Consider the following 21,856-nt stretch of genomic DNA (forward strand, 5'->3'; position numbering starts at 1 on the left):
GCCCTGCAGGGCTGGTTCAGGGACTGCACAGTGATTTTGGGCTCTGCTCTCCTCCCCAGCCTTTGCTGGGAGATGGAATGTTAAAACAGGGCTGTCCCAGCCCCTGTGGACCTCAGCCTTGATGGCAAGGGTCTGTTACATGTATTGTCAGAGATGCACCACTTGTTTGTGTACTCCGTTTTGCTGAGGAAATCTGCAGCTGAGAGCTTGAAAAAACACCAGGGGGAATGGAATGAATTCTAAGAAGAGGAAGACATTGCTAACTAGCTAGGAAACGTGGTGTTTTTCTGTTAAGAGCCTGATCAGGCTTCAGTCCTCCTTGGCTCAAAGATTATTTAACTGAGAACTAATTCCCTGTTCTGAAACTTGGTTATTGACAGATGCAAATTTAACTTCCATCTGGAATGGGTTCATGAGTTAGCCCTAAAAAATCCTGAGGTGATAAATTCAAGAATATTTTCATTTTAATTCCCTCTATTTCTAGAATTTCAAATGAACCTTGTGCCCAAAAGAGCAGCATATTGAGTTCACAGCTCTAGTCTTCATCATCAGAAATTGTTCTTGCAATATTTCTGGCTAAAGTGAGCAGACCATGAAAGCCTCTTCTCATGAAATTTTCAGCCCAATTTTATGTTACTGCACAGCCTAAAGCAAAAATTTTTCTTTTCTAAAGTTCTTGTCTGAACTTCATTGATAAAAGTTTGGGGTTTTTTTACTGACTACTAACTTGCAAACCTCCAATGTATATGTGAGCAATTCCATTAAATTTAAATATCAATGAAATTACTCAAGTGAATAACTTGAAAAGATCACTCCCTTTAAAGTGTGTAGATAAAATTCTGATCATTTCACAGAGCTCTGTTTGAACTCAATGACACTCCTGAGAGCAGAGAATGAAATCTGAGTTGAACATGATTGACATTTTGATGCCACGTATTGTCTGACTTCCTCCAGCAGCTTCATAAAAAGCCCATGGAAGTAATGGGATCAGCTCTTGAGTGAGTGGAGCAAGTTCTCTCTCCACTTCAGGGTGAGAGTGGTTCAAATTGTTCTCCTTTGAGGCCCTGGACCCAGTGCTGTGGAGTCCCTTGGGCTTTAAGAAGGAATTGTTGTCTGTGTAATCAGAACATCCTGAGCTGGAAGGGGACCCATGAGGGTCACAGAGTCCAACACCTGGCCCTGCCCAGGCACCCAAACAATCCCAGCCTGTCCCTCAGAGCTTTGTCCAAAGGCTCCTTGAGCTCTGCCAGGCTGGTGCTGTGACCATTGCCCTGGGAGCCTGTTCCAAACACCCTCTGGGGGAAGAACTTTCCCTGCTCTCCAGCCTGACCTCCCCTGGCCCAGCTCCAGCCATTCCCTGGGCTCCTGCCACAGGGAGCAGAGGCTGGAGCTGCAGCCCCAGGAGAGGGCTGACCTCAGTCTGCTCCAGGCTGGACTGACCAAGTGTCCTCAGCTGCTCCTTGTGGGACTTCCCCACAAGGGAAGGATTTTGCCAGGATGTTATCCAACACACCCTGAAGTCAGGGACTGACTTTGGAACAGACCCTTGGAGGCTTCCATGTTAGATTGAAAAGCAATATGTTTAAAACTCAAATTGTCAAAACTTCCTCTTTAATGTTCTTTAGATTAAGGCCTTTACTCCTGTTGGCACATTGCTGGCTTTTAAGTAAATCTGTGTTATGTGAGTAGCTGATGCAAAGAGCTGGTTTAGTATGGAGCATTTTCCTCTAAGCAACATGACTAAGGATATAAGCAGTATATTTCCTTTAATTAGCTGCATTATATATTTCACTTACATTTTAATATAATTATAGGTACGAATTGTTCACATTTGGTTTTATGAAGCCATGAAAAGTTATGTCTTATGAGTCAACATGTAATTCCTTCTGCAAAAATTGCAGAATTATGCATTGAAGCTAAGTACATTGAATAATGGTAATTTACAATTGAATTCCCATGGATTTACATATTACAATCACATTAATGCTAAAGGAATCTGCAATATTGTCAAATAGGTTAATAATGGCTACTGTTAGCACTGAGAATACCAATGGAATTAATAATGTTTAACCACTTGCCTTAAATGTATGCAAAATTATGCAGCTACCTTTTAATTACAAAACAGCAAAAATGTCACAGAAAGTAAAGGCTGGAAAGTGGATAAAATGTGTGTTAATGAAGGGTTACCCAAACACAGCTCTGGCCTTTCCCAGGGAGTTCTGTAAATATCTGAAAGCTACTAAAAATTTAACTCTCTTGAAACTGTAGAATTTTTCCTTCTTTCCAATGTATTTCTTTTCATTTAGAGTTGCAGTTCTGCTGTCTGCTCCACTCACCTTTCTCATGCCTTTCTTGCAACACACAGTGCCTGACTGACAGAATTATGCACTTATCCATCTGTACCATCCTAAAAATCCCTTTCCACCATTTCTTTGCTGTTAAAACCATGAAGTCCAATAAGAGACTCCCAGTGACTCTGAGCTGGTGCATAAATAACCCATCTTTCTTCATTCTAATCTGACCCCAACCAGTTTGTCCATGGGAAGCTTTTGAGATAAGCAACCAAGCATAGATGTTGAGAAATTGGTGTTCTTTGGGGATTGAGCCTTAAATCTGGACACAACCTGGACACCATCCCCTTTGTGCACTGTGGTGTCAGACAGGAACTCTCTGGGCAGGCTCCTTCCAGGCATTGATAGAAATACATTTTTCTCCTGTGGACTGGGATGAGGCTACAAAACCCTTCAAGCAGAGGTGGTGGAGCCCCAGTTGCACAGCTCAAAGCTGTTTGTCCAGCTGGTGCCTGGACCTGCTCAGCCTTGAGCCCCTCTCAGAGGGCAATGAGCATCTCTCCCTGGGGAGCTGTGTCCAGACAGAGTCTGGGCAAGGATCAGGGGCTCCCACATCAGGGAAACTAACACTGCTGGGCCAATCTGCAGGTGTGTGCAGGTTCCTGTTAGCCCTGGTGCAGTGCTGGCACTCAGCCCCTGAGCCTGAGTGTTCATGTGTATGGCAGTGGAGAGATGTGGAAAACTGGGCTGTACAAACTATTTTATGAGTTGGGGTGGAAAGCCTTACTTAGGTCTCCTCTAAGAAGAAAATGCAAATACATTCAGGAGAGCATGGAAGAGGGAAATAAATGGCACTCCAAATGAGTGAGGCCTGTTATTTGTACAGGCATTAATATTTAACTGTCCTTTTTCACAGGCTATTACTGCTTGAATTTGTAGGATGTCAAAGTTTTCTGCTTTGGATGAAACACAGATTTGATCCTGGCAGCCTTTGAAAGGTGCTCAGGTTTTATTTTCTCAATCACAATACATCCAGTGCATTTGAGTCGTGTTTAAAGCTGCAAAGCATCCAGCCCTGAGCCTTGGCTCTGCATTTCAGCCTCTTTGATTAGCTGGGGAAAACAGCCTCCTGCAAAAGTTGGGGGGATTTTGGTGAGCTTTTGTTTTTTACCCTCCTGCTCAGCATGAGTCAATGGTACGTGGGGAGTATCTATGAATGCTTCAGTCAAAGCAGGAAGTGATTTTTGTTAATTGTTTCAGCCCTTTTGAAGTGGATGACCACATCCATAAAACAAGGGGGTTGAACAAAACATTCAGAATTTCTCCCTGCTTTCAAAAATACATGGGGAAAGGATGAAATAGGAAACATTTATTTCTTCCTCTGTCTTTTGGAGTGAATGATTGCTGTCATACAAAAAGGGGATGTAGAGAATGCCTTGCTGCCAAAAGTTGGTATTAAAAAAAATAAAACGAAATTAGGATTTTGTGTAAAAGAATTAATCCATGACACTACCTGGTCTCTGTCTAAGCAAATGGCTAATAAGCCACTTCCAGAAAGCAGTCAGTTTGCTTTCTTCAGCAGAAAAACAAAAACATACTTAAACTTGGATTAAGACAACCTTTTGGTGAACAGGAACAGTATAAGGAAAAATATTCTAGTCAATTTGCACATTTTATGTGGATCTGTCTAGAAGGTGGCTGTTACAGGAAGATAAGGATTCTAATTTTGTAATTGAGTGCACTCTGAAAAGACAATTAAGAGCTAACGTGATAAGTAATTGTAAATTATAACAGCAGAAGAAACCTGATTCACAGTTCTCTGTGGAAACTGTACTTGTGTATTCAAATGGTGCATCTGTACTTTTATTTTCCCTGCATGTACATTTGATTTAATAAAGCTAGGAAAAGATTTCTGTATGGTTTGGTTTTAAAAAAAAGGGAATTAAAAAAATGCAGATGCATCTCTCTCAGACTCATGCTAATCTCAGAGCAGGGCTGGAACTGTGCTAGGTAGGATTTGGCAGCTCTGCCACTTATGAAGAATTATATGGCTATGGTGCCTGCTATCCATAATCTTATGGGTTTTACAGGATTTTGATCTATGTCTCTTTGTCTGGGATAAATGCCCGAGTCAGTGGAGAGCAGGAGAAGTTTTAGTGCCTTTGTTCTGGCAGGAGAGCCACCTGGGGTGTGTCTGTGTAAATCCTGGGGCAGCTGCAGGAGCAGCTCCAGCCCCGTGGGGCTGAGGCTGCAGGCTAAGGGAGGGAGAGTCTCTGATGCTGCTGCTGCCTCATTGCCTGGCACAAACGTGCAGCTCTGGGCTTCTGCCCTCAGCCAGCTTCCCACAGGCTGCTGCTTCTCTTTCTGATCGTTAGAGAAGTGACAATCATTTTATTTCAGCAGGGAAGTGCTGTGGCTTTTGGGGAGGTGAGTAGTCCATGCCCATGGGCAAGGTGTCCCAGCTGCTCTGAAGCTGCTCTCCTCTCTCTGGCTCTGCTCTGGCACCCTGCAGAGGGTTCTGCTGTAAAAAGGTGTTGGTAACACCTGCCTCATCACACTTGCTGCTCCAGGCAGACTCAAAACCTTCCAGGACCCTCTGTCAAACACAGGTGGAGCAGGCATTATTTGAGAGAAGGTTTGTGAGATCTTTTCTGCACTCTGGATATTTGAGTTTGGTTTTTTAATTTTTATTTTAATTCTGCTTGATTCCATAAATGAACTACTTGAGCATCTCCTCCCGAGGGTCTTAGCATAAAATAGTAAAATGGTCTCAAGGAACTGAAAGTTTATTATTAAAAAAAGCAAGGGCTCTACTTTCTCACCCTCTTAAGCCATGAGGCTGCTCCAAGGATCGTGTGCTCAATAACTGACTCGGGAATGACCTGGGATGTTTGGCTGGGAGTGGGGAGGCACTGTGACACCCAGCTGAGCCAGGTTTCTGCTGCAGCAGCAGTGCTGCCAGCAGCTGCAGAGCCCCTGCCCCACCCAGGGGGGCTCTGCTGCTCCTGCACACAGAGGGGTGTAAGGGCAGCCCCCGTGGTGACAGCCCTGCTGGACAGACTTTGCACTGCTAAAGTAGCTGCATGCCAGGTCTTAAAGCATATTTTCACCTTCTTAGGGCTCTTTTTCTAGGGATAATTCCTGGATCTTCGTTTATGGTGCTGTTAACCTCATTTAAGGGAAATTCAGCTATTAAAATGGATATTTCTGTGCTTTGTTATGCTGATTTAATCAGTACAATGTGGGTCTATTTTGAAATCATATCATTGTTCAGGACTCTTTTTTATTTTCTTGGAATTTATTCTAACTGAAGTGTTGATCTGATTTTCATGTAAGTAAAGCTCTTGGATTTTTTTCAAGACTAGAAATAACAAATATTTTGAATTCTTGGTCTACGAGGACATTTTTGAAAACTTTTACCCTATTTCCCACATGCTGCTGTAACTGCAGTTGATAGAGTTCTTGTATGCAATCACAAAATCTCTAAAAGTAGCTGGTTATATGCTGTTTGTTGAAATGTCTTTTATTTTATCCTTATGATAAAAACCATTCTCTAAGAATCCGGTGGCAGCAATAATTATTCAATTAATGAAAGTGTAACTTTTTCTCTTGTCTTTGTAAATGTCATGGCCTTTTTCAGGCCATATTAATAAAAACACTTTTTGAAGGGTCTGATTTATGAAACTGTCAAAACAATTAATAAATTTACTGAAAGGGAAAAAACCCATGTAAACAAAATTAAATACTTGCATGAATGACCTGTTGTTAGGTTTAGGAAAGGACCCATAAGAAATTATGCTTGACTTTTGAAAAGAAACAAAGAGTAAAATTGCTCTGGAGTTCTCACATTTGCAGCCAAGTTAAAGCCTGAAAGTTATTTTAGAAAACAAAACCATTCTTGGGTAGGGAAGAAGGAAACTATGATCAGTTTATCACTGCTGAAATCAGCCCAGTGCTTAAATCAATCAAACCTGTCACATTACTGCTCTCAATTTCTCCAGTCTATAGACTCAGATCCAGCAGTGCCAGTTTAGCAGGTGCTAACCCTACAGTAATTTTGTGTATCAGCACTTTTTTCACTTGATAACAAAACTCCCACACCAGTGGAATCTGCTGGGACATGGAGACTTTAGTGCCACCATAAAAACAGCACTGCAGGAAAACTGCCTTAAGGTGAGAATGGATGAGTAGTTTCAAAGTTGTTTTACAGTGCCTCTAAAGAGAGCCTGGATGGGATTCTGAACAGAATCCCAAATGTTATCCTTCTCTGGAGTTGGTGATATAGTGTGATGGACCATGCTGTGATTTAGTTGAGAATGTGCTGCTGTGTTGCAATTTGCTACAGAAAGCCAGACTTTCTGGGTATTGCATATAGTCCTCAGTTCAGAGCTCACTAACTTGGTGTTTACTGCCAGTCACTGTCCTCTTACCCGGCAGTGCTCTCCAAGCTTGCATGATTTGTTCTCACGCCTTTGGGGTCTCTTCTGGTGAATATTCACAGCAAGGAAAATAAAGTAAAGCAAGAGTGGAGAGCTGCTTGTGCTGAAATGAATTAAAACTTCCAGGCAGACTTGGCTACAAGAAATTGATACTGAGGAAGGCTTCTGAAATCCCAAAGTGATTTACCAAGCTGGGAGTGTTAACCCTGATTTTGGTCATGTCTTGAGCTGACCTCAGAATATTTCAAAGGTGGCTAGCTTATATTCTTATGCGGTCTGGGGGCTTTGTTCCTGTAACTGTTGATGAACTCTGTCCATACAGGCAAGAATTCAGTAGGAATACTTATACAGGCTTTGCAAACTGTCCTGGGTGTCTGGAAGGGAATAAATACGTAAATTCCAAATGTGCAGTTAGCAGGATATGCAGATATATGCAAAGCAGATAAAAAGCCATTGTCATCTTTCAAAGAGCAGGGATATTAACACAAATTTCCAGAGTGCTGCTCTGGAAATCAGGTTTAAGTTTAGATTATTGAAATTGGAGTCTACTTTATTTCTGTACAAATGCTGAGATTTTTCTGTTGAATGTCACTGATTCCATCAAATATAAATCCTGACCTCAAACAACATCCAGTCAGGCACTAAGTGGAGATGTGGTAACCCCTATGAATCCATAGCAGCATTAATGTTTTGCATGTCTCCTTTAAAAGCTAGGGACAGATTTGTGCCTGTTAAATGATTCCTATTGAGTTAGTGTAATGAAAATTGCATGAGTCTTTTGGTGACTATTACTGAGTATCAAAGTACAAGTCAGTGAGGCTCTTCTGTAGCTGAAGTCAGAATAAAAGAGGTTGCAAGGGTGCTGTTCTAAATATGGGCAGTAATATTAATCAGAAGAATTTTTAAGTATATATCAGTCTCGTTTGACCTAGGCAGACAAAATAAATCCCAACAAAACCCAAATCTATCAGGAATATTATCCAAGTGCCTGCTGATGAGGAGGTTGCCATGTGTACCTAAGAGCTGGGGCCACTGCTTTTCTCACGTGCTTTTTCCCAACACTACTTTATCAAACTCATCAAGGAACACTTCACTTTTAAAACCTGTGTTGATTGTAGAGTGATTTAATTACACTCAATTAAATATCTCTTGCTTAAAAAGAAAAAAATTCATTCATGAGAAGAACTGCAAATCTCATCTAAAAATGATGCTGAATCCCATTCCTCTGGGACATTCAGTTCATTCAGAGGAGCTATCTGGGGTACAGGCATATTGTTTATTAAACAATAATAGCTCCATTAGTTCTTTTCAAGCAGGTAGAAGCCTTCTGGCAGTTTTACACTGCTGAAATTCCTGTCACGTTCAGAACCTCTCACAGGAAACTAAAATGTCAGTATGAAATTAAGCATTAAAATTTAAAGGGTTTGTTGAGATACTGCACACTCAGATTCTTGTGAAAATATACATATTATCACACATGCACTCACATAAATATATGCATCCCAAAGGAATGCTGAAATTCTCTTGTGAAGAGATATAATTATGAATGTATACACACATAATAAGAAAATCATGAGAGGGAATTCATTGATTCCCATATTTTTTCTTTTTTTATACTCAGATTCCTAAACCTGGCTGCCTCATTACTATGAAACTTCTATTCTTTTCTACAAAAATAATTGCTGGAAACTTAGACTAAGGATTTGAAGCAGCACAAATTATCTTGAGTCTTTGATGTAGAGTTTGTTTGGAGCTGGTGCTCACTAGAGGGATGTGATGCTCTGGGTAAGGCACAGATGAATTCCCCTCTGCAGAGCAGCTACCAGCTGCCTCTCTCACAACTTTAAAAAACAATCACTCACTGCCAAGCCAAGAAAACTCATTAGTCTGTTCATTACCCAAACCAGGAAAAATAAAGAAGGGGGTGGACTTATGGCTATATAAAATTTTAAACCACTGCCACCCTCCCCTTGAAAAAAAATATCCCAAACCCAAAAAACCCAACACCACCCAAACAAAAACAACCACCAACAAACAACCCAGAACCCAGACAAACCTTCTTCCCTTAGAGTTCAAAGGGCTTTATGGTTCTAATAGCTTTAATTAAAAAGTTTTTCTGTGTGTTTAACAAGTTCTATCAATCTCCCACCTAATAATTAGCTGTCTGCAGTGCCTCAGACAGGACACACTCTCAGTGCTCACCTGTTCCTGGTGTCACTGCAGCTGAAAGCAAAAGCCATTTCTCCCAAGCAGGAGTCACCTCTGGTTTTTAACCATGTCAGGTGTCACCAGATCAGAGCACCAGGTGCTGCTGAGGGGGTGGCACTGGGACTGCTGAGCTGGGTGTCAGGGTGTGGTGCTTTGTCCTGGCTAAAAATATTAATTTGTGTGTGTGTCATGATCCTGCTGTGAGAATAGAAAGTATAGGTGATAAAAAATCCTTGCCAGTTTGAAAGCTGCTTATGAAAATCAGTAATAGATATTTTGGATGGATCTTTGGAAATTAATCTCTTATGCCTGTCTTTTGTTTTATACTTTAAATTTCACTTGGAGAAAGCATCTCTGGCTTTTAATGGATGTCTTTAAAGAGAAGTTTATTAAACTAGCTATATTTCCTTTCAGATTACCGACTAATCTTTTTTAAAAAATCAACATTTCATGTTCAGACACTGTAGTTGCTCATTTTGGAGTTGAATATGCTTTTGCTCTGATATGTAGGTAAGCTCCTGATGCTGTAGGCCTCTGTTTTATACCTGAAAACATGAATCCCATGAATATAACCCATTGTCATTATTGTGATTGCCCTAAAAAGGGAATTATGAGCCCAGTCATTGCTGCCCTTGATTTAGTTAAGCACAATGCTCATCCTCAGTGTTCAAATAGCTTTAAAGGAGTGAAAAAGAAGTTTTCCTTAAACTATGAAAGACAAAGTGGTAAGATTTTTTTTTCTGTTTATATCTTTTTTAATGAAGCAAAAGACCCAAAATGTCTCTATAAACTATCACAAAAATACTCTGTTGGGCATGGTGAGTGTTGTAGGTAAGAGTTAAAGAAAGAGGTTGGAGCTGGTGGCACTTTATGGCCTGGGTAGGGGCTGGAAGCAGGGTGTGACAGGAAAGCTCTCCAGCCTCTCACATTTTAGGCCACACAGATAAAGTTTCATGGAAAAATATTTTCAGTGCTGTGTGAATTTCAGTGCTGTGTGATTCCTGTGAGCACTCTCAGGGTTCCTGTGTAACTTGGCTCGAGCTGTTTGCCACTTTTTTCTGCTCACACTGGGCAAGGAGGAGAGACAGCCAGGGTCAGAGTGAGACTGGGACGTGTCCCAGGGCCACCTTGTCACTCACAACATGAGCATGTGGATATTCTCAGGCAAATGGTTTTTCTGAGCAATCTCTTGGGTGATGAAGGGCAGACTGTGGCACTGAAAGTATGTCTGGGTATTGAATGGATTAAACTGGTTGTGCTGGAAAAGAAAGAAAAAAATCACTTCTAGAAGGGCCAACAATATGACAAGATTTTCCCCAAATTTTCCCAAACAGTGACTCTGTTTGGAGCCTGAATTTTCAGACCAGAGTAAAAAGCTGAGGGAAGTGGAAGAGGAACAGTGTTCTAGGTGACAACTGGTTATTCCCTGCTAACAACAGGTTTATGTTAACATATTTTAGTTTAATAGGGTTTTTAAATGCCAGCCAATTACTCCTTGGTATTATTAGTGCTTTAGCACTCCAAACATAAATTAGGGTGTATTAAAATTTGAAGCTCTTGTATGGCTGTGCAGGTTATTTGTTCAGGGTTTCACAAGCATCAATTTGGTTCACACATCTAATTATAATCATCATATCAAGAGTGTATGGAACGTTCCAGCACATGAATCTCTAATATTGAGTAATTCCTTATAAAAATGAGGCAGCCCATATGGGTGAACAGATGAAATGCTGATAAACACAGTGAAATAGAGCAGATGCATGAGTTATACCAAAGGTTCCTCACTCCTAATATTTACTGTCCATGAGGAGAGAGAACTAATTTATTGCACCCATCTTAAATGCTCTGCACTAAATATAGCAATGGCTTTGCAAACCAGAATTCCCAAGGTATTTCTATAGATGGTGATTCTGTTTGAAGGCTTTTTTTTGTGGGTGATGGTGTAGTGGTTAGAACAATAATGGAGTGAGTGTTGGATTGCCATCCTGGTGAATGTCATCTAAAAAATGGAGCAGAATGTTACTTGGACAGTGCTCTCTGTAATGACTTGGTTTCTATTGTTCAGAATAATTGATGTAAATGGAACAATTTTGTGTAATGTGTATTGCAGCTGGAGAAAACCAGTTGCTTATTACAGCCTAAACGTGTGCACTTTGGTGTTTATGAATGACTATTCACTTGAAATGAGTTGCTTAAGGCAAATACAGTGGATGGCTACATAGTCTCTCTTGGCTTGTGTGTAAAGAAGAAAAGTTCATGTGTTTGAATGTTTGTAAAACTTAGTTTTTGCATGATTTGGTTTTGTAAGGAAACACCAGCACCTTGCAAGATGATACATAATTTTAGGGGATTTTTGGTGGCAGGAGCATCATGATGTAGGAGCAGCTGTTGCTCCCTCTTCCCTGGCCCCTGACCTCGCTGGGCTTTGGGCTCTGGCACCCTGAGTGAATATTTCTGTTCACTTGCAGTTGCTGCCTCTGCAGCCAGGGCTGAGATGCACTTGAGGGCAAAGCAGAGCTGCATCTTTTATTCTTTGCTACAGTGAGAAAAAGCTTAATTAGTGAGGCCCAGTGCCTTTGTTTGGACCTCAGCTGTCACACACCTGTGTCCACAGATGATTGCATGTTGTTTCAAGGCTAGATTAAGCTTCCACATATTTCCTTTTAACAACAATACTGTAATGTCTTATGGTGTGACACAGGCAGGTGTTAAGACTACAGGTGACAGAGGTGGAATCTGTGGCTAATTCTGCTCTTTTAGAGTCAGAGGAAACTCAGGCTGCCTTCCAGCAGCCAGACACAGACTTCTTAATGCAATAATCTGATTGACTGAATTCGATATTGTTCATGAAGGCTTCTTTGCCACAAAATTGGAAAGGGTGTTTTGGGATGTAGATATTAGAAGTGTCTCACAGCACACCCAGATAGTGTTTCTATAAGCATTAGAGTCAGCAAGATTTATTTCAAAGATACAGCTTATTGGAGAAAGCCAGCCTATTAAATGTCTGTTACCAGTGATGGCATTCTGGAAATGGAATTGGTTTTGCTCAGCAAAGAAATGAAACCTAGATTGTTATATGCAGGCTACTGTAGGCACTGATTTCTTGGCATAAAGACTGCTTGGTTGCTCAGGATTTATTGCTGTTTAGTTAAAATATGTTGAGTGAAAAGGTTGATCTGTCCAAATGATTTGCAAGGGAAAGAGATGAAAGTGTGTTTTATCAAAGTTAATGAAAAGCAATGGGGAGATAACTTGTGAATAATTTATTCACGAAACTTCATTTTTGTTCATAAATTTCTTGCAAACAGGTGGCAATAGTCTGATGCATTTGAATTTCTTTTTATAACTTATTTAACTAATTCTTCATTGGGGGCTCACTGCTAAGCTGGATGAATTTTGCACAATTTGAGCAGTGTTGATTGGCTCACCTGACTCACTGCAGAGCCTGCTCCCTGATGAGAGATGTGAAATTCTTGGTGCAGAGCTCTCCATGCAAACCCTGCCTCATTCCCTGTGCTATTTCCCCAACTCACTGCATGGAGATGATGCTTTTATCTGGGGCCAGGTGGGGATCAGCAGAGCAAAAGTAATTAAACCTGATGTGCAGGAGAGGGAATGTCTTTATTTCCAGTCTTTACAGCCTCCTCAAGGTGAGAGGCACCAGGGCTGGGGTTTCTGCCCTGCTGCTGGCGTGGGGAAGCACCAAGGACCATCCTCAGAGCAGGAGAGATGGGGAGAGGGCCATGCAAAGGGTAGTGCCCCATACATTTGTCAAATTGCAGGGTCTCGATGCCTTGCAAACCACACCCACGTGCAAAAGCTGCTCCCAGTGCACAGGTATCAGCTTCTCACTGTAAGTCATGGTGGGGTCAGAAATGGGCAGGTTTTTCCTCCCACTCTGAGTAGCAGAGTGGCTCCCAGAGCTGGGCTGGGGGAGGCAGCTCTCAGGGCTTCTCTCCCACCCCATTCTGAAGGCAGTGGGACCTGGAAAGTGCTGCCTCACACAGGAGGGAGGCCTGCAGACAAAACCACTGGCAACACTTGGACTTTGTTTTAATGAGCATTTCCCAGTGCTCACTGGTTTCCTGCTTCATTTACACCCTACAAAACAGAACCATAATCTGGCCCATCTTCCTGGGAGCCTTGCTGCTCCTTGTGCCAGGCAGTGCAAGGGGAAGGACAGCAAAGTGCCCCTTCTGACCTGCTCAGGTGTGACAGCCCTGCTCAGTCCCTGTGCCTGGCAGCCTCTGAGGCCTGGCAGAGTGTTATCCATGTGCTGGAATGGGATTTGGAAGAGCAATGAGACCAATGAGGGAAAAAAAAAAGAGCAGATGATGTCAGAATACTCCTTCAAATGGTTTGGTTTTGTTTTTTTCCCCCTCTAGTAATGTGTGCACAATCTTTTACATAGAGCACCCTCTGTCACACCAGGTTGTTTACAGCTACTTCCATATAATATTTAATAATAACTCTGTCAATATTTCTGGAGAGATGTATGTTTTGCTTTCCTGGAGACATTTAGGAAGTGTTCAAGAGTAAGTAATATTTTCATAATCTAAATTCATGCTCTACCCAAGAGGGCCGTGTCTCAGGTACACAGAGTTATGTCTCACAAAATATGTTTATTGCTATAAAGATGTTGCTATGTCTTTTTTTATAGTTCAGTTTTTAAGCTAAGTAATGATGTATGGCTGCTTACACCAACATAACAACAATTCTTTCACATTCTTCATTCTTACAATCTTTTCCTCTCCCCTTTAAATGTACTCATTGAGGGCTCTGTTAAATGAATTCTCGGTGACATATTGGTAACAGTTTCTCTTTTAAAACAAACAAAATCAAACCAAGGAAAAAACCAATGCTCTAGTTACTGTAACTGTTGCCAAAAAAGATGAGGCAGCATAAAACAAAAGCCTCCCCTGAAAGGATTTTTCTTTTAAAATTCACATCTTAAGAAAACAATACAGACATAGGAAAAAATTAAATAAAATAAGAATTAATTTCTACAAGAAACATCACCTTTGAAATGGGACTACAGTAGAAATGGCTCAGTAATATTTCACTTTTTACTTCAGTGACAAATGTAAAACTTTGAGACCAGGTCTTCAGCTATCATAAAAGGGAACAGCCAGTACTTGACTTGAGCTTGTACAGCACTTCTGGATCATCCTGAGTGTAATAACTACTAAGGTTCAGAAATCACAGGGGAAAAATCTTTCCCTTTTAGGCAAGGAAAGAAAATTGAGTGGTAAAAAGAAAAGCACTGTCTATACTAAAAAAAAAGAAAAAAAAAGCACCTTCCTTGTCTGACAGTGTCTTTCTCACCAGTTGAGCTAAACCAGTTTTTAGATTATTTTTTCCCCCTCGATGAAATCAGTGGAGATGGCAGGTACCAAGCAGCCTTGGTCATGGTGGCCAGGGGGTTGGTGACCTTTTGATGCAATTGGGATCTTATGAGGTGTTTGTGTGAATTTCCCTGTGTGTGTCAGCAGGAGGGCTGGGGATGGCTGAATTTATATGCACACTTCTACCTTCAGTGCAATTTCCTCCTGAAGATTTATTCAGCATAAATATTATCTTAGCTCTGCTGCAGCTGTTGTGGGGCTGTGTGCTGGGTGGTGAGAAGGCAGATCCGAGCTGTGGCACCCTGCCACAGCCATCCCAAGGTATAATTCCCATTTTTGTGGCTTATTTTGACAGAAGGGTTGAATCTGGGTTTGGAAGTGCTGGTGCTGCAGCGTGGTGCTCCTGTGTGCCCTGGAGCTTGGCTGCTAAAGCCCAGAATAAAACCACAATTTCCTCAGCACCAGTGCAGCTGCTGGTGCCTTCTCACCCTGCTTCCCACCAGGAAATCCTTACCAGAGAGGAGATTTCTCCTTGTTTCAGTGCTGCTGTTGCCAGGGGTGACCTCGTGGTCCTTCAGGTGTCCCAAAGTGGCAGCCAGGAGAGGAGATCCAGCAGCTGACACTCAGAGCAGGGTGTGTGACAGCAGCACAAATCTCACTCCTGAGGCAGCTCCTGGAAGTGGAAGAGCTTTAACTGACAGTGTTTTCAGCAGCACAGGCCCCAGGGAGTTTCAGACAAAGGAAATATTCCATGAGACTATAGGAAACAGAGTCCTAGTCAATTAGTCATATTTTCACTCGGTTTTCATTTCTTGAGACTTGCATAAATTGTTTGACATGGGCTTGGTTTAGTTTTGAGGATTGTTGTATGATTTCTTTTGTTTAAAGAACATTAGAAATGCTGTTTGAAATGGTAACTCTGCTGTGAATTTCAGAGGGGCTGGGGACTGCCTGGAAGTCAGATAGAGCTGGGAACTCAGACCCTCAGGCAAACTCTTAGTTCTCATGTCCATCATTAAAATTGGCCTGTAAATAGCTCAAGGGCAAACAGAAGGCAATTTTTTACCCCTTATTTGCAGGAATATGCACATATAATTCAGGAGAGTGCTACACAGAGTGAAAAGGAGAAGCCAGGTATCACAGGATACTAAAATCCTTTAGGAGAAAAGAAGTGAGGGGAGATGATGCTGCTATCAAACCACAGTGCTCTGATACAGGTGCAAAGCACCCAGAATATTGCATCACCATCTATTTGCTTTGTGACTTTCTTACTGGCTTTGACAAAACCACCAGTTTAATCCTTTTAAAAATGACATTTTTTTGGCTTTCAGGTGCCTGATGTCTGTATTTAAACAGCATCATCTGTAACACAGAGCCATTTGTGTTTTGTGTTCTCACTGTCAGAAGAAGAAAGTTTTGGGGTTGGCACTTTTTAGTGTGGGCATGAGGAACAGGAATGGTTCTGGGACAGCTGTGCTGGCATTGAGCACAACCAGGGAACACCTCTTGGCCAAGGTAATGCTCCTTTCCTGCAGGAACACAGGAGTTTACTCAAAGGGGGTTTCTTGACAGACAGGGTGGGGGAAAAAGAGGAATACTTGAGATGGAAAGTGCTTGTTGGAGAACCAAGAGAGGACTCAAGTTTCCAGGCTGATCTCCTCTTGAATTCATCCCACTTGTTTGGTTAGGGAGGAGGAAAGCCTGAGCAGTCACAGATGTGAAAGGAGTCAGTCCTTCTCCTGTGGGAGATAGTTAAGAGGATTTTCCTGCCCAACACGAGGGAGTCCTGGAGGGAGATGTCCTAGATGTGCACACACTTCCTTGGGTTGTTTGGAAAATTAAGGCTGCCTTGGCTATCCCCAGGAGACAGCAATCTCCAAGTAAGAGACATATGTTAACACTGTCTATTTTAATATTGTCTTTCTGTTATGCCTTGTTCCTACTGGGAGAATAAACTATTCTGAGTAAGAGCAGATTCTTTGTTTATGGCACGCAGCAGGAGGAGCAGCCTGTGTCCCACAGACATGGAAAACCCAGGGAGCTTGCAGGACATGGCATGGAGTGGTGGAAGGATCAAAGGGAGAGACAAGCACAGAGAAGAGCAAATAGCTTTGAAAACAATTTCAACCCAAACTTGCATGCATGGCCCAGTTCTGAGGCCTCACAGAAGACTCACCAGGTGAGATGGATTTTTTATCCATGGAGGCAGCATGGAAATATGGATCCCCTCTGCTCCCAACAGCCATGCAATTTTTGTCTTGTTGATTTTCAAACTGTGTTTCTCTATTTTATGAAGGATAAATTTTAAAATAGAATAGGGCAAGTGTATTTATTATTGCAGAACAAATGCAAATAGCATGCCTTAAAATGCTGCTGCTTGTTTATGTGTTATCATCTAATTATTTAAGAAACTGCATCTAACTGTTATTGCAGTGTGTTGAGGCTTCCTAGTGGAAGCCATAAACATTCTTATGATCCCCCCTACATTCTTCTACCACAGCAATGTCTATTCCTGAGGTAATTTGGAAGTTATTAGTAATTCCTGGAGTTTTTTGCTTTGCTTTTCTGGAAGGTAGAGCTGTGCAAGAATCACCAGAGCCAGCCTTGCCTTTTCTGTTCTGGTAAATTAGAATCCTGGTGCTCCAGCCATGGAATGACAAAACATTTGGGGTGGCTTAGGAAGTATTTTCACAACAATATCTCAATCTGCAAACTGGTTACTGTGCAAAAGGCATCTTCCCATCCACTTTGGGCAAGCCAGAGCCATGTAGGTTAGGGCTGGTTCAGTTCCTGGGGTCTGACATGAGTGCAGGGCAAACCAGAAGGCTCTTGGGTGTTGCAAACTGCACATCAAGGCTTGCACAATGTAAAATTTGCCTGGATGACTTGGATGTTTTTCACAGGCCAGCACAGGAGGCATCTCCCACTAACCATGTTGTAAGAGAAGGGGAATGAATGGAATGAATGGAAGCAATGGAAGAGGAGTTCCTGTAAGACATATGAAAGCATTTGAGAAGCAAACCATCTTGGATTTTGCCTGGAGTATTTGTGACTCACAATTTAAAGAGAATTATTTCCTGGTATGAAAGTCAAAATTTTCAGAAGATATTTTCCAGGAAGGGTGTGCTTGTATTCAAGTAGGATTTGATTGCTGTAGAAATAATGGAAACAGGATATATGTTTGCTCTTGTGTTATGGCACTTTAAATTGTTCTTTGTGATCTTAACACCAGAGAGAGATTAGCAAATTAAACAGGAAATCTCTGCGCAGAGCACAGCACAAGTCTCTGTGTAGATTTGTTATATTTCCAAGTTAGGGTGGTCTCAGGGGTGAAAAATCAGCTTACAGCAGCACAGAGTACCCTTAATGAAATTGCAGGTGTCACCCTCTACACACTGATTTTTAATGTCTGAACTGCTGTTGAAAGATTAGAGCAGGAAAAGAGAGAGGAAAACCAAAGGAGAAATGAATGGGGAAAAAGAGAAGGATGAGGCAAAAGAGAAAAAGCTTAGTAGCAGCATTAAAAATTTTCTAGGTGAACATAAGATGTTGCTGAAAAAATAGTTAATCATTTATTGTGGAGTGTCTTCCTGAGAACAATGGAAGCTGAAGAGTGGGGGGTGTCCTGAGTTAATGCTTGAGCACAGAGGCCATAATCAAATATGGAATCTGGCCCTCATCCAGACGAGTTGGGTACCTGTAGGCGAGACTGGGGGTAGCACGGTCGGGACGGATGGAGACGAGAGATCTCTGAAGCCAAGTCGTGGAACTTGGGTTTATTGCAAAGGGCGTGGGTACAGGGCCCTGCTGGGAGCTGCCAGCTGCAGCTCGGAGCAGGCCCGAGAGAAGAGAGAGGATGAGAGGGTAAAAACGTAAAAAGGCAAGAGCTAAGAGCATAGAAAAGTAAGAGCACAAGAGTAAAAGCAAGAGAACAAGAGCAAAAGCAAGAGCATAAGAGAGCGAAGTTCCCGTTACAATACAATAAATCATCTTCTGTGTTGAATATTCTGATTCTCACTAACCAATCTAGTACAGCATACAAATCCTATAGCATTTACATACAGCCTATAAGAATCACTACATTACTATATTGTGCTATATTTTAAACCCAAAAAAACTACTCTTCGGACCCCTTCTGCTAAGCTGGCAGGGTCTGCTCTGACCCTTGGACCTGCCTGCTTGCAGAGGGTATTGTTTCATCAAAAGGGGATTACCTTCAGCTGGCCACACCATTGTTTTCCTGTTGTTCAGTAACTAAGGGATGTCAAAGCTTGCTTTCATTTCAATCTCGCTTATAGTTTCTATATTCTCAAAATCTTTTGCCAGGCAATCATATTTGTAAGGCTTTCTTGTTTCATCTTCTCCAACAGGTACCAGTGCCCTGAGCACCAGCACCTATGGAGCTGATCAAATGCAATGCCATTGTCCCAGTTCTCAAGCCAGGCTGTGATGAGAAATGTGATGCTTTGTTTTTGCCTGAGGTAGGTGGAACTTGTGTGGCTGGTACTTCCTTTTTACAAACAGGCAGCATCATAATCAACTTTCATGAAGAGCAATGCTGACTGTTGATTTACCACAAAGAGTATTTCGATTAAGTTTAGCATTTTGGATAGGACATGATAATTATCTGGTGTTGACATTCAATTTTGTAGGCCTGAAGTTTACAAACAAACCCCACATCTTTGTTAGGCATATTAGCAATTGAAATACCCTCCTAAATCACTGTCTGTATAAATGGTAAATCTCTGCAATCAATCCTTCTTTTCTTTGAAAATAATTTTTGGAGGAATTTGCATAATTGGCCGTGCTTGATAAAAGTCTAATGTATAATGTTGTCTTTTAAATGCACTGCTACCTGAAATTATGATGAAGTATCAACATGCAGGAAGTAAATATAAAACAAGCATTTAGTAAAGGATGCAGGTGATCTCATGAGGTGAGAAATGGCATCTAGTGGTGTTATAATTTGAAGTGGCTTGATGTAGGCATTTTGCTATGAAGGATGTGAGAGAAAAGGACAGAACTCAATCACATCAAGAAGCTTTGATTTGCACTGAACTTTGAAGTGAAATTTATGCTGAAAAGTGCTTTTAAAATACAGTGAGGGTGCTGCAAATGAATGTCTTCACTTTTGATGCAAATGAAGAGCTCCCTGTGTAGAGTCTGGACCAATGCCTGGGCTGAGGCCAGGGTTCCTCTGCTGCTTGGTGGTGTCCCAGCTGCTGCCCTGCCCTGCAACCTGCCACAGCTGAGTCAGGCAGCAGGACTGCACCTGCATGTCCTGCAGGAGTCGTGTCCTGCTGCTATTTCCATTGTGTGTGGCAAGGCCAGCACTGTGCCCCTCTCCAGTGCCCCAAAGCTGTCACTGCCAGCACTGTGAGCTCACCCACACCTCTGTGGCCAGGCCCACGTTCCTCACCATGACAGGTTTGAGACCAAAGCTTTTGTGAGGCACCAAGTGCTCGGTGTCAGGGCTGCTCCTGTCCTCTGATGTGGTGTTTCAAAGCAGGCAAACACCACCATGACCCCACCCTGTCAGTGGGGCAGGCATCCTGGGGGTGCCCAGGGGTTGTGCCAAGGAACTGACCCAGAGCTGCAGCAGGAGAGATGGATGTGCCTGGTGCTTGCCTCTCCTTTCCCTGGGGGTTTGGAAAGAGATGTAATGAGGGATGTCTGCTTCCCAGTATCCTCTGTGTGATGGATGTCCTATGACCTCACCTCTGCAGGGGCTGTGATGTGGTTACTGTGATATGCCTTGGGCTTTCATGGTAAAAAACCTGTTGGAAAGTTTAGAATATGTATTTACCCTCTTCAAATGGTGACATCTGCTACACTGACTGCTGCTGTTATTCCAGCAGTTTCTTTTGGGAAGTTACCATGAGTATTTTCTAGCACCCTGGCCATTCCTGAAGACACAGCTCCTGGGTCAGGGCTGGCTCATGGAATGTGAGCAGAGATATGTGATGTCCTCAGCTGGCAACTGCCAAGTAAAGGAGCTCAAATAGCACTGCAAGTGTGATGAGAGGGTTGATAGTGCTGACAGTGAATTGTGCTGCCTGTGGTATCAGTGTGGGGATCTTAGAGTACAGAAGTAGCACGAAGCACTTAATTTCCTTTCTTCTGCACTTGCCAGGGAATCTTTGACTTCTTGTGAATGGTGTTCACACTGTGGACAGGCACTTCTCTACCATCTTATAAAAAATTGCCTCCTGGAACCCAGGAGCTATCATACAACATTATACACAGGCAGGGTTGGGATATTTTTTTTTTTTTTTTTTTTTTGTTATTTTACATTTAAACCATTATGGTACTATTAAAGAGAAAATTCATCTTTTTTCATTTGAAAGGAATGGCCATGCCTGTTTTATATTCAAATTCTTTGTTCTCAATATGCTGGGGTTTGGATGTGCACAGAACATCCAAGAATTGAGTTGCTGGGATTTCTGTCACTCTTCTAACAAAATACATTGCAAGACAAAAAACTGTTTCTGCATTGTTTACAATATTTTGTAAAAGATCATTGTCATCCTGCCATAGTAAATGCTGACAGATTGTTGTCACAGAATAGCACAGGAGTGCATAAACTCTACAGGAGGCACTGGTGTTTTGGGCAGGAATGGCAGAAATTGTGGTGTGTAGGCAGAGGGGGACCAAGCCCACCAGAGCAACAGCTGCTATTTTGGGGTGGTTTTCCACAGCCCACTCATATGTGTGCTCTGATGAATCAGGAAGGCTGTGAATCTTTGGGGATTCTCTAGAGCCTTAGCTAGGGATTTTTTCAAGCCCTTCCATTCTATTCTCAAGAGCAAGATGATCCACAAGAAGCATAGGAGTTTTAAAAATATGGTAGGTGATTTTTTTTGTTTGCTTCTGTTGAGACCATAGCCAAAAACTTCTTGACTTGAATGCAGGCAGCTTATTTTCCTTTTATTTTTTCTCTTAAAATCAGTAGTTGAGCAGACTGGTAATGTCAACAGGCTTAGCTGTGAGACAGGTGGAGGTCAGCAGCCCAGCTCTGCACAGTTTTGTGCTCTCAGATTCATTTTGCAGCTCTGTCACTTTGGCACCTGGGTGAGTAGGACCAGAGTACAGAGAAGGGATGGAGTTGGGGGCAGACATTGTACAGACTTATTGATCAGTAATTTCATTAGTTCTGCAGATAGAAGCACTGATGGCTTCTCTAAGAATCCATTTCACTTTCTGTGGCTGCTAACATAATGGATTTGGGGGAAAGACTTATGGAAATGAGAAGTAATTGGTAGTATTGACAGAGATGCCAACTTTCACTATTTTTTAACTCTCCTATTGAGTCTGACTGGCTGTCCAGGCTAACCTCCCAATTAATGCTCTGCTTTTTCTGACCATTTTCTTATTTCTGTAGGCAGGCTACAGGAATCTGCCTTCTCCTCTGGTGAAGGCAGGGTGTGTAAAGGAAGGCACATGAATATCTCTGGAGCACTAATTGTGCTCTTCATGTTTTACATGTGGGGGTTGGGTTATGTGATTTCACGCCAGAAATATATTTTCTGTCATCATGTGTGCAGACAAAGCTGCAGAGGGGATTCATCATCTC

At 42.1% G+C, this 21,856-nt stretch overlaps 1 long non-coding RNA gene across 4 annotated transcripts in view; it reads left to right on the forward strand.

Moving 5' to 3' along the window:
- Positions 1-15,578: 15,578 nt before the first annotated feature.
- LOC132335270 (uncharacterized) overlaps positions 15,579-21,856 on the forward strand; it is a 121,715-nt gene continuing 115,437 nt past the window's right edge. Inside the window, exons 1-4 of one of the 4 annotated variants that reach the window (XR_009488631.1) lie at positions 15,579-15,798; positions 16,280-16,462; positions 17,187-17,363; positions 18,654-18,764. This is a non-coding gene — a long non-coding RNA (uncharacterized LOC132335270). The remainder of the gene's footprint in view (positions 15,799-16,279; positions 16,463-17,186; positions 17,364-18,653; positions 18,765-21,856) is intronic. The other 3 variants (XR_009488630.1, XR_009488628.1, XR_009488629.1) reach the window with 3 other exon arrangements.

Source organism: Haemorhous mexicanus, chromosome 17, assembly GCF_027477595.1.
Source record: "Haemorhous mexicanus isolate bHaeMex1 chromosome 17, bHaeMex1.pri, whole genome shotgun sequence".
NCBI lineage: Eukaryota > Metazoa > Chordata > Aves > Passeriformes > Fringillidae > Haemorhous > Haemorhous mexicanus.